At 44.3% G+C, this 12,488-nt stretch overlaps 1 long non-coding RNA gene across 1 annotated transcript; it reads left to right on the forward strand.

The window, feature by feature from the left end:
* Window positions 1-255: 255 nt before the first annotated feature.
* On the forward strand, window positions 256-9,807 carry LOC142047732 (uncharacterized). The gene is made up of 3 exons (XR_012656994.1): window positions 256-2,765; window positions 6,859-8,118; window positions 9,009-9,807. It is a non-coding gene; the product is annotated as an uncharacterized LOC142047732 (long non-coding RNA).
* Window positions 9,808-12,488: the final 2,681 nt, after the last annotated feature.

The following is a 12,488-nucleotide window of genomic DNA, read 5'->3' on the forward strand; positions in this document are numbered from 1 at the left end:
TATTTTATCCAAGGAAGAAATTGGGTCCAGTACTTAAAGCACACTTGTAGCTTTTCTATGAACCGTTAAATCACAGGCAGAATAAAACAATCTATTGTCCGTAGCAAACAGCACCTCAGGTCAGGAAATCCCATGGAACTCTGAAGTGGTTTGATTTTTTTTAAATCAGAGTATTTCAGGCAGCTGCTGACACTTCAAGAAAGTTGGAAACGTTAAAGCATTCCAGAGACTTGCATGACTGATTTTTTTCTTTATTGAAAAAGCATTTCCTGTGACACGGCAGAAGGCGGACAAGCCTGTGAGTCACGAGGAACAAGGAGTCATACCGAAAGCTAATTCCATTATCTGAGTGTCCAGCACATAGTCACTTGGAGCTATTACACTGAGGAGCTGTTCACTTGATACCTTCCTTACCAGTTTATCATTGGAGCATGCTGTTTGCAATCTCAGTTAACAGGTTTTGATCATTGTCATACTGAGGACAGGCCCCTGCCTTTTCACCAGAGAGGGCTGTCTCCCTTACACTGCCTTTAACTCATGTATGGCTACTGGGCACTGATGCACAGATATATTTAGTTATTTGCCTAGCTCACAGGGTTGCTGTAAGGACCAGAGCCATAAAGCAATTTGAACATGAGAAGTACTGCACAAGTGTGCTTATTACTGAATAGCAACTGTTACTTCGTTACCAGAAAGCCAACCAACAACCAGATTTATAAAGAGTTTTGGGTTGGGTTTTATTTGTGACTAGGATCATATATGCTGTGCTAATTCCAACCACCACCTCCTCTAGTTCACTGATGCAGGAGTTGATGATGAGGGGTTCCTTTATCTTTTGGTGACAGACTGTCAGGCTACTACTGGTGCCACTAGCAAGTATGAAACAGGTGCTGTGAGATCTGAATGATGAATTCTTGGCTGGGAGCCACAGAATATATGGGGGAGGGTATCTTGTCGATGCCCCTCTCATGATAAATACTTAACCACTATGATGATTATTATTAGAGTCATGTAAGTGCCAAGCTAGACAGGATTTTGTCTACATACATTTCAGTTTTTAAATATCTTGGGTACAGGTGCAGAGTTACCATTGTGATAGCAGGCTCTCCATTCTCCACATTCCCTCCAGCATAAGCCAGGGCTAAGATTCCTTTTCATCCCCCCTCACAACTTTCTGGATTTTTGGTTACAAAAGGCTGTAGGTTAAGCTGGGCCATTTTTTAGGACCAGATTGGGAGTCCACATCTTCTCACTGCTCAGAAATGTAGTCCCAGTGAAGTCAACGCGAGCTACTCGTGCAAGTAACTGCTCGCCAACGAGAGTGAGGGATTCACCCTCAGGCCCAATATGAAGTGGAGTTTGTACAGCCAGGTCTTTTAAGGGATGCTGATCCAATTTAATGGAGAGTCCTTTGGGTAGCTGAATTTTATTTTCTCTTTTGTAGCCAAATCTGTTTCTATAGGGTGTGTTGTCATCACAAAACTCTCCACCTCTGGGAGCTGTTCAGTGTTGCTCAAAGGAGAATAGCAAAGGGTTTTGTCCCATTTAACATGCAATAACCCAGTTTATGTTATGATGAGGGTGATGATGTGTAGACTTAAAAATCTGCAAATATACACATTCTGAAATCAATCCACTCCTCCTTCTCTGACCTGCTAAAGCTCCGATTCGAGAATACAACGTAGGCACAACAGCACTTAAACACAAAGCATTGATATTAATGGAACTTAAGCATGTGCTTAAGGCTAAGCATGTGCTTCGGTATAGTCCAGAATCAGTCCCAAGTGCGGGGCTGTCCCTTGGAGCTATGCATGCCCCTGCTAGCACCGAATGCCAAGCATTTTTGTTTGCTTTCCATCCTGCTCAAAATGTTTTTCTTGGTCCTTTTAAAATCTAAACAGAAATTATGCTACTAATTGGGGACCCTCAGCTCTTATCTGAACTTTTTTTATTCTCGAACGATTTTTCTGTTAACTGGTGCCAACAAAATTCACAGTTTCGAAAGCCAAGGGAGGGGAAATGGGGCATACAGCAAGGTTTAAATTGACGCATAAAAGAGGCACTTTCAACATGAATATAAAAACCAAATAACCAGACTATCTAATTGAAAACAATTCCACTTTCGGACAGGTCCCACACGTCCTGATTTTTTTGTTAATAATTTCTTTAAAAATGTGTAAGTGTTTTTCTGCTCCCCTGCTGGTGTTTATACAAGTCTTTTCAGCAAAGGAGAAACTGATGAAGAGTGAAACTGACTATACACAAAATGCTGTCAACTGCACAAAATAAACAAGCAGAAAACTAGGAAAACATTTATGTATTCTAATTTATTTCTGTTATCTCCTCCTAGATGTTACTTATAACCAGTAATTGTAGGTGCACATTTTTCAGACAGAAATGTGAGTTGCAGATTGAAACGTCCATTTAACATTCATCTAAACAGTTTTTCATCACTTATTTTTAAGGCCTCTGTTTGACCTGAAGTCCACAGCATCTCTCTTATACACACTACACATAAGAATCATGCTCTCCTCATGCAGGAGGAGCCTTCAAGGTCAGGAGTGAACTAGAGAGCATAGATATGTGAACTTCCTTCACTCTTTGTATAAAGTGAGTAAGAGGAACTCCACTGAGTAAAGTAGCTGAGCTGAGTCCCAAGCTCTCACTCCATAGCTGTGGATTTACACAGTGCATCTATTCTACTCCAGCCAGATTAATTTTTAAGCATCTTGGCAAATTTTAAAGCTTTCGTCGTGTGGATCCAGGTCATAGATTCATAGATTCATAGACTCTAGGACTGGAAGGGACCTCAAGAGGTCATCGAGTCCAGTCCCCTGATAGACATTTATCTAACCTACTCTTAAATATCTCCAGAGATGGAGAGTCCACAACCTCCCTAGGCAATTTATTCCAGTGTTTAACTACCCTGACTGTTAGTTTCCTAATGTCCAACTTAAATCTCCCTTGCTGCAGTTTAAGCCCATTGCTTCTTGTTCTATTATTAGAGGCTAAGGTGAACAAGTTTTCTCCCTCCTCCTGATGACACCCTTTTAGATACCTGAAAACTGCTATCATGTCCACTCTCGTCTTCTCTTTTCACAAAAATAAACAAACCGCAGTTTTTTCAGACTTCTTCGCTAGGTTAGTGTCGCAGACTTTAAGTATATTATTGTTGCCTTGCTCTGACCTTCTGCCATTTCTCCACAGTCTTTCTTGAAATGCGGTGCCCAGAACGGACACAATACTCCATTGAGGCCTAACCAGCGCAGGAGTAGAGCAGAAGGAATGACTCTAGTGTCTTGTTTACAAACACACCTGTTCATGCATCCCGAATGCAGTTTGCTGTTTGTTGGGCAACAGTTACAACTGTTGACTCATGATTAAGTTGTGGTGCCAACATATCACCCCTAGACTCTTTTCTGCCGCAATCTCTTCCTAGACAGTCTGCTTCCCATTTCTGTAGTGTGAAACTGATTGTTCCTTCCTAAGGGAGCACTTTGCATTTGTCTTTATTAAGAACTTGTCCATGACCGGTTACCTCAGACCATTTCTCCAATTTGTCTGAATCATTTTGATATTTTGACACTGTCCTCCCAAAGCACAGTTGCATCCACTCTCCAGTTTGGGTCATCATTCCGCAAAACTTAAATAAGCGTTACTTTCTATGCAACATCTAAATCATTGGATGAAGTATTGACAGAGCCGGTCCCAAAACAGACCCATGCGACCACCATTGTATATACACCTTTCCAAGCAGCGATTGGGAGCCGATAACTAACTATCTCTGATAACGGTTATCAGCAGTTAGCACTCACCTACAGTAGCCCCATCTAAATCTGTATTTGCTAGTTTATCGATAAGGTATCATTGCGGAGACCGTACTCAAATGCCCTTGACTAAAGTCGAGGTTATAAGCCACATGCCAAGCCGCTTCTCCCTTATCACAATGACTCATTATCCTATCAATAGAAAGAGATCAGGATTTGGTTGACACGATTTGTTCTTTACAAATCCATGCTGGGCTATTCCATCACCACTACTCCACCTTCAAGTGTTTGCAAGAGATTTTTTAATTACTTCTCCATTATCTTCCCTGGCACAGAAGTTAAACTAGATTGGTCGTGTAGTTTCCTGGTGGTTTTTATTTCCCTTTTATAACCGATGGGCATATATTGCCCTTCCAGTCTGTCTTGGATCTCTCCCGTCTCCCATGAAACTTTCCAAAGATAATACTAGCAGGCTCAGATACAGCTCCTCAGTTAACCCTTGAGTTCTTAGATGCATCTCATGGCCCTGGGACTTGCAAAAGCATCTAACTTTTTTAAGTGATTTTAACTTAGCCTCTTTCTTTTTTATCTTCAAACACTACCCTTCCCTAAGCAGTTCACGATGTTGACATTCCTTCAGACTTCTCAGTGAGACCGAAACAAAGAAGTCATAAGCAATCTCTGCACCTGCCTTTCCAAGTTTCTGGTTACCGTTTCTCTCCTCCTCACTGAGCAAGTGGCCTACCCCGTTCCTTGGTTTCCTCTTGCTTCTTAATGTATTCGATAAAAAGTCTTTCATTGTTTTCCTTTTCCCATAGCTGTTTGAGCCTATTTGGCTTTGCCTTTCTAATCTGCCCCTGCATTCCTTGTTTTGCCTATATTCATTCCTTGTAATGACCTAGTGTTTGCCATTTGTTTATATGACTCCTTTTTATTTGTAGGTCATGCAAGATCTTTGCGGTTAAGCAACGCAAGTGGTCTTTTGCGCACATTTCTGTACTTTCCTACCCATCGGAATAGCTTGCTTTGGGCCCTAATAATGTCCCTTTAAAAACTGCCGAAACTCTCCCTCGGCTGTTTTCCCCTCAGTTTTGATTCCCATGGGACCTTCTTATCAGCTCTCTGAGGCTTACCAAAAATCCGCCTTCGCTGAAATCCATGTCTCTATCTTTGCTGTACTCCTTCTACCCTTCCCTAGAATTGCAACTCTATGATTTTCCTGATCACTTCACCCAAGCTTCCTTCTACTGCACAAATTCTTCAACGAAGTTCCTCCCATTTGTAAAATCAAAGTTCAGAACAGCTTCCCCCAATAGCTTTCAACCTTCTGAATAAAAAGCTTGTCTGCAAGCGTCCAGGAACGTTAATTGGATAGTCTGGTGCCTCCACGGTGGTTCGTTCCGCAACAATATCTGATAGTTAGTCCCCCATCACCACCAAATCTGGTTTGGATGTAAATTTGTTAGTTGTTTAAAAAAGCCTCGATCCACCTGCTCTCACCTGTTAGGGTGGCCTTAGTAGATCTCCTAGCACTGACAGTCACCCTTGTTTTTTACCCCTTTTAATCTAACCCAGAGACTCTCAACACTCCGTCTCCTGATGTCCATACTCCACTCAGTCCAAGGGCACTTTTTATATATATAGGCAATAATACCTCCTCCTTTTTCTCCCTGTCTCTATCCTCCTAGCAAACTATACACCATGCACACACCGAACATTTCCAATCTGTGTAATTAATCCACCAAGTTTCAGTATGCCAACAATGATCATAAGTTTATGTTATTTATAGTCCTATCCAGTTCTTCCTGCTTATTACCCCATACTTCTCCACTTTGTAAAATAGGCATCTTAAGATACTGGTTTGATCTTGCCTCCCAGTTTTGCTCTGATCCTCCTTTCTCTCTGCATTATAGCCACAGCTCCCTCTTGTTTCCGACCCATCTCCCAGGTCTTCATGTTCCCACTTACCTGTGGGCTTTGCTCACCTGTCCCTGTCGACCTAGTTTTAAGCCCTCCTCACTAGGTTAGCCAGTCTGTGTGCAAATAAGGTTCTTCCCCTCCTCGAAAGGTGAACGCCATCTCTGCCTAGCAGTCCTTCCTCAATATGCATCCCGTGGTCCAGGAGCAAGCCCTCCTGGCGACCATCTTCGCAGCCAGGCTTCACTCCATGATGCATCTGTCTCTGCCCGGGCCCCTACCTTTGACAGGAAGAATCGAAGGAATACACCTGTGCTCCAAACTCCTTCACCCGTGCTCTCAGAGCCTGCTAGTCTCTCTTGATCCGCTCAGCGTCACGCCTCGCAGTATCATTTGTGCCACATAGGATGAGTAGATATGGGGTAGTAATCAGAAGCGGATAATCCCCAACAATGCCTCTGAACATTTCGGATAGGGGCCCCCGGCAGGCAGCTACTCTCGAGATGAATGTCAGGGCGACAGATGGGCACCTCTTCCCCTCAGCAAAGAGTCTCCGACCACCACTACCCTACGTTTCCATATTTCAGTTGTGGCAGCAGACCTCCCAGCCTTAGGGTACGGGCTTCTCTCCTTTACTGTAGGGATGATTCCTTCTCTCCTGTATCCAAAGAGAGCATAACGGTTACCTATTCCACGGCGGGAGGGTTCGCAGCAGGGTGGAGCTGCCTTTGCTGTCAGAAGTAACCAGCTGCAGTGTCCCCTGAGCCATCTCCTCCTCACATGGTGCGTACGCAGTCCTTGTGAACTGGGACACGCTGCCTCAGCTGTCTCCCATGGACACTGTCCGGAATGTTTGTGGATACGGATGCTCCTCAACCTAGCCACTTCTCCTGTGATCTCCCACCTGCTGCCGAGAGATTCACCACCAGTAGGCACTTTTCACATTGGAATGCCCCTCCAGCCTGGATATCAGTAAGTGGAAATTGCAAGTTACAGTCTTTGCAAAACCACACCAGAATCTGGGTAGAGGCATCCGTGCTCTGGTGCTCTGTCTGGCTACAGGTGCAGGTGGAGGAGACAGAAGTAGTGCTGGCACAGGTGTTGCGGGTCCTCCTAACCATCGTAAGCTTTCCTCTATCGAACTCCCTCTCAAACTCCCCTGTCTGCTCCTTAGTTCCTTAGGCTGGCTGTGTTTTGCTCAGTGCAAAGTCCAGACAGCTCTGCACAAATTGTGATGATTATTTAGAGTGCGGTAGTGTCAGAGATGCTGGACAGACATTGAGGTAGACACAGTCCTTGCCCCAAAGAGTTTACACTCTACAGCCCTGATCCTACAAAGACTCATGCACATGCTTCACTTTTAGCCCATGAGTAGTTCTACTGAAGCCAAGCTGAGTAGGTGAGTATCTGGACTTGTCTACATGGGGAAGCTGACTGGAATAGCTTTTGCGGAACATGCTCCACAATTTCTCAGTGTGAACTCTTATTCTGTTCAGTTTTCCCATATGGACAAGAGCTATGTTTGCAGGCTCAGGACCTAAAAAGACAAACAAAAGACAAAGACTAAGGGATTACAACACAGAAGCAAAGTGCTCAAGGAGATGGTTGATGTGCACTTATTAGTTCCCTTTTTACTTCTGTATATGATATAGAAACAAAACATCCCCCATGACCCTATTTCACCTTTATTGGTTTGCTGCTGTCTTGCAGGCGTTGCAGTAGAAATGGGTCTTTAAGAGCAAAGTGAATGGTGAGACGATGGTGGCTGTGTGGGGCAGCCCAGGAAGGGGCAGGATGAAGGGAGGCTATCATGAACTTCCTTGGCATGACAGCCCACTCTGTTCTTTCTAATGTCATTAGCAGTACTTACAGGTGGGAAAGCAGTAAAGGGTCGTTACCCTAAACAAGGATGTTTCACACAGCAGTATCAATTAGAGCTGGTAGAAAATTTTCCAGTGGAACATTTTTCCATCAGAAAATCCTGAATTCACAACATCGAAATGTTTTGTGAGCCTGTCGCTTTCACTGACATTTTTTGATGGGAAAGTATGAAAACATTTTGTTTCAATAAGGCCAAACCAGTTCATGTGGTCTTTTCCCTACACATTACAATAACATATAAACCTCAAAATGATAGTCAAACCTAAAGATTTCAATTGGGTCAAAATGAAATATTGCCGCTTGCACAAGATTCAGAGATTTTGATTTTTTTCATCCTAATTTGAGGCAAAATCAACTTTAAAAATCTCAGAATTTCCTGTGGGACAGAAGTTTTATTTATTTATTTATTTAGACCAGCTTTAACAGGGCTAGAGAAGAGCAATACCAGAGCCTCAGGAAAATGTTATGGGCCAGACCTTCACCCCGTCTGGCTGATTTGCGAACACTGCAGCTTGGGAGTCCTCTGGTGCTGGAATTGCAGGGTGGCACTGTGGTAAATGTCTGTCTCAAATCTGGACTTAGAGTTCAACATCTGAGTGTTTACTGTGAACCTCCCCCAAGCTTATACCCAGCTTGGATCTTATTTCGCTGCCACCAGATAATATTGAGGCTACTATCAGCCTGGGTTCCCCAAATTCCTTGGGGGGACCCCCCTCTCTGGCCTCCCCAACGTCCCTGGAGGACCCCCAAGACCCAGACCCCTGGGTCTCCCTATCTCAAACGGGAAAACAAGTTCTCCCCCTTGTCTCCTCATTATCTGCTCCCCTGCTTCCTCCCTGGGTGAGCCTGGGCGATGCAGTACTTAACTCCTTGAAGGCAAAACAAAGAGGGAAATCACCCTCCCCTGAGGCGATGCATTCAAATCTAGTAAGAGCTAATATAAGAGATTTTCACCCCCTTTCCGGTAGCCTCACCAGAGAAAAACCAAAAACCTCAACCAGGTTTTAAAAAGAAACTTTATATAAAAAGAAAGAAAATACAGAAAATATAACCCACTGCATTAAGATGTCAATACAGGCTCTTGCTTATAAGAATTATGAATAACCAGTCTGATTCAAAAGATAGCCAAATTAAACCAGTCCAGCACAGTACAACACACATGTAAATACAACACAAAGCATATAACAGCCTATTTGCCTTGTTGCCTTTGTACTCACACTTTGTAGGAGAATGTTAGAAAGAAATTGGAGTTAGCAGGAAAGCTGTTTCCTCCATAGCCGGGAGAAACAAAAAGACCCCGAGTTTCCAGTCCCCTCCCAGACTTTTAAAAAAAATCCAGGTCTCTGATTGGTCCTCTGGTCAGGTGCTTGGTTCCCCCTTTGTTCACCCTTTGCAGGTAAAAGAAAATTAACCCTTATCTATCTACTTATGACAGGCACAAAGATGGTGAAGCCAGCCTACGTGACCATCACCTCTAGCATAACGGATGTGTCTAGAGTGCATTGAGCTCCGGCAATCCTCAGACAGCAGAGCCATCCTAGGCACAGTTCCTATCAGTATAGGGCTGCTCTGAGTTATGGTAGTGGCTGTGTCAGGGAGAAAGAGAGTGGTTAAAGCCAACTTCCCTCCCACATTGGGTATTGTGCCAAGTGCAGCACAGGCAGGATGTTGCCCCCGAACTATTGTATATTGCTCGTTTTAGGTAGGGATGGGTTGAGGAGACTAGATTCTGGTTCTGTGAAATTGAAACCAGGTGTGGTTTGGCTCCATGGCTTCTTTCATCTGAACTACAGTTTGAGGTGGGGGAGGGGATATATATATCATTCCAGCCCCTTGCCCCATCGCTCTTCTGAACCAAGCACAAATACCACACATCTGCACTGGTGCATAATCCATGCATCTCTCCACAAGGGTTTTTAATCAAGAGACAGACAGACGTGTATTTCAGCCACTCAAATCAGTCAGATCCAAGGGATTGGGAGTAACGGCGTCACAGGGAACACAGCCTCAAGGAACTTTCTCTACACAAACCTCAACAGCAACAGTAGATCCTTGCTGCTATAACATCCATCAATTAGTAGATGAGCTGATTAAACAGTTGCCCTCTGAAAGGAGGAGAAATGTGTCCTAACAGGCCCCATACACGTAACCCAGCTCTGTGACTGTACCAGCTCCAGCAAGGAGCACAAACAACAAAAGGAAGTTGTCACCGTTGGGACTTGAGTCAGCATTACTCTAGTCACAGAGGGTATGGCTACACTGGCACTTTACAGTGCTGCAACTTTCGCGCTCAAGGGTGTGAAAAAACACCCCCCTGAGCACTGCAAGATGCAGTGCTGTAAAACCTCAGTGTAATCAGTGCGGCAGTGCTGGGAGCACGGCTCCCAGTGCTGCACGCTACACCCGTAGAGGATGTGGTTTACATGCAGCGCTGGGAGAGCTCTCTCCCAGTGCTGGCGCTCTGACCACACTCACACTTCAAAGTGCTGCCGCGGCAGCGCTCCCACAGCGGTGCCGCAGCAGCGCTTTGAAATTTCAAGTATAGCCATACCCAGAGTCAGGGAGCAGCTTTGTACTCTAACTGCACAGGGACCAACTGAGAGGCTGTATCTAGTGGGATCCCACAGGAATCTGTCCTGGGTTCAGTACCATTCAATATTTTCATTAATTACTTGGATAATGGAGAATATGCTCATAATATGTGCGGATGCGACGATGCTGGGAGGATTTGCAAGCACAGTGGAAGACAGACCTAGAATTCAAAATGACTTTGGCAACTTGGAGAATTGGTCTGAACACAACAAGAAGAAATTCAATAAAGACAAGTGCAAAATGCTATACTCAGGATGGAAAAATCAATTGAACAGCAATAAAACAGGGAGTAACTGGTTAGGCAGCACTACTGCTGAGAAGGATCTACGGGTCAGAGTGGGTCACAAATTGAATATGAGCCAACAATGTGGTACAGCAGCGAATATCGTTCTAGGCTGCATTAACAGGAGCGTTGTATGACGACACAGGAGGTAATTGTCCCGCTCTACTTGGCATTGATGAGGCCTCAGCTGGAGTACAATGTCCAATTCTGGGTACACACTTTAAGAAGAGGTGGACAAACTGGACACAGTCCAGAGGAAAGCAACAAATATGTTAAAAGATTTAGAAAACCTGACCAATGAGAAAAGGTTTAAAAGAACTGGGCATGTTTAGTCTTGAGAGAAGAAGATGGGGAGAGGGGATCTGATAACAGTCTGTAAATATGTTAAGAGCTTTTATAAAGAAGACAGTGATCAATTGTTCTCCATGGCAGCTGAAGGTAAGACACGAAGTAATCGGCAGCAAAGACAATTTCTGTTACATATTTGGAAAAAGCTTCTAACTATAAGAGTATTTAAGCTCTGGAATAGGCTTCCAAGGAAGGTTGTGGAATTCCCATCTTTGGAGGTTTTTAAGGACAGATTAGACCAACACCTGTCAAGAATGGTCTTGGTATACTTGGTCCTGGCATCAGTGCAGGGACCTGGACTAGAATCAGTGTTTCTCAGCGCCAGGTCTGTGGACCAGCATTGACTCTGTAGATCTCCCTGGCAGTTAAGAAGTCAGCCATCCGGTCCCTGGTATCAAAAAGATTGAGAAACACTGGTTTAGATGACCTCTTGAGGTCTCTTCCAGCTCTAATTTTTATGATTCTATGAAGCTTCCCTGTGCCCTCGTTAGTGAAACTGGGGTGCTGATACCCCCTCACAGTGGGAGTATGATGCTTAATGAGCTATTTGGACAGCACTTTGATAATAGAAAGTGCTAGTGCTCATCAGGGCATTTAGGATCAATGGGATTACTTGCAAATTCAGGTACCACTCAGCATAAAAAGGGGGTGGCAGAATCTGGCTCTCAGAGTAAAGTCCTGGCTAAGCAATAACTGTGAGTTGGAGGATGGTAGTGGGAACATAACAGTTAACATATATTGGATGAGTGGAGACATCAAGAGGGGGAGAGGAGTTAATTACGATAATGCAAATGCAAGGAAGGTTAAACTAGGAGGAATGGCATGAAACTGGGAGACAAAATGGAGGTGAATATCAGGGAAACTTTGAGCTGGTGGGAGGTATTAGACTGTAAGACAGTCTCCCGAGGGAAGGGCTTGGAGCCCCATCACTTTGGGAACATTTCAGTCTAGATGGTGGCCAAAATATTAGCAATGGCCAATAGGGAATGATTCAGTAGTGGCCCCTGGGACAGACAAGATCACTAACCAGGTCTTTTCCTTGTCTGCTTTCTTATGTCTCCTCATTTCCTTATGCGTATCACCTCCAGGCCTAGCACATCCCAGCATTTGAGTCATATTTTTACATTCCTGGCAGCAGAAATGTAGGCTGGGAAATAATCCCAGGCCATACCTTTTGACTGGGGAAGGGGGCGGATCTGGGCAGACATCAGTCTTCTTCAAAGATGGCCCGAGGCAGTTCATTTCCTATCAGTGGGGAACCTCACCAGGGTGTATCTGAGCCGAACAGAAGTGTGTGCATTAGAATTAAAGTAAATTAGGTCTGAAAAAGATTAATAGGGATTTAATTGAACTGTGTGAACAGAGACTTCGGTCATGAGCTACTTATTAGCCAGCCTCAAGGGATTGTGCTACTTGTACTGGAGAAGTACAAGGATGTATTGTTTGTGTAATATCTGCGTTCAAAGGGACAGCAACTGCTGCAGCTCTAAAATGAGGGGAGGAAGCTAGGATGGCAACCAACTGGCAAATTAAAAACAATCCCAACTCACAAATGTATTTCTTACAAAACACAGACCTGCCCCGATGGAGTGAAAGGAACTCAGCAACCACAATTAACTGAGGGCATCCAGCTCCTACTTCCTGGGCTTTGGGCTCCCAGGACACGCTGGTGCTGACTAGGGCTCTGTGCAGAGATCAGT

The sequence above is a fragment of the Chelonoidis abingdonii genome, chromosome 14 (genome assembly GCF_003597395.2).
Source record: "Chelonoidis abingdonii isolate Lonesome George chromosome 14, CheloAbing_2.0, whole genome shotgun sequence".
Lineage (NCBI taxonomy): Eukaryota > Metazoa > Chordata > Testudines > Testudinidae > Chelonoidis > Chelonoidis abingdonii.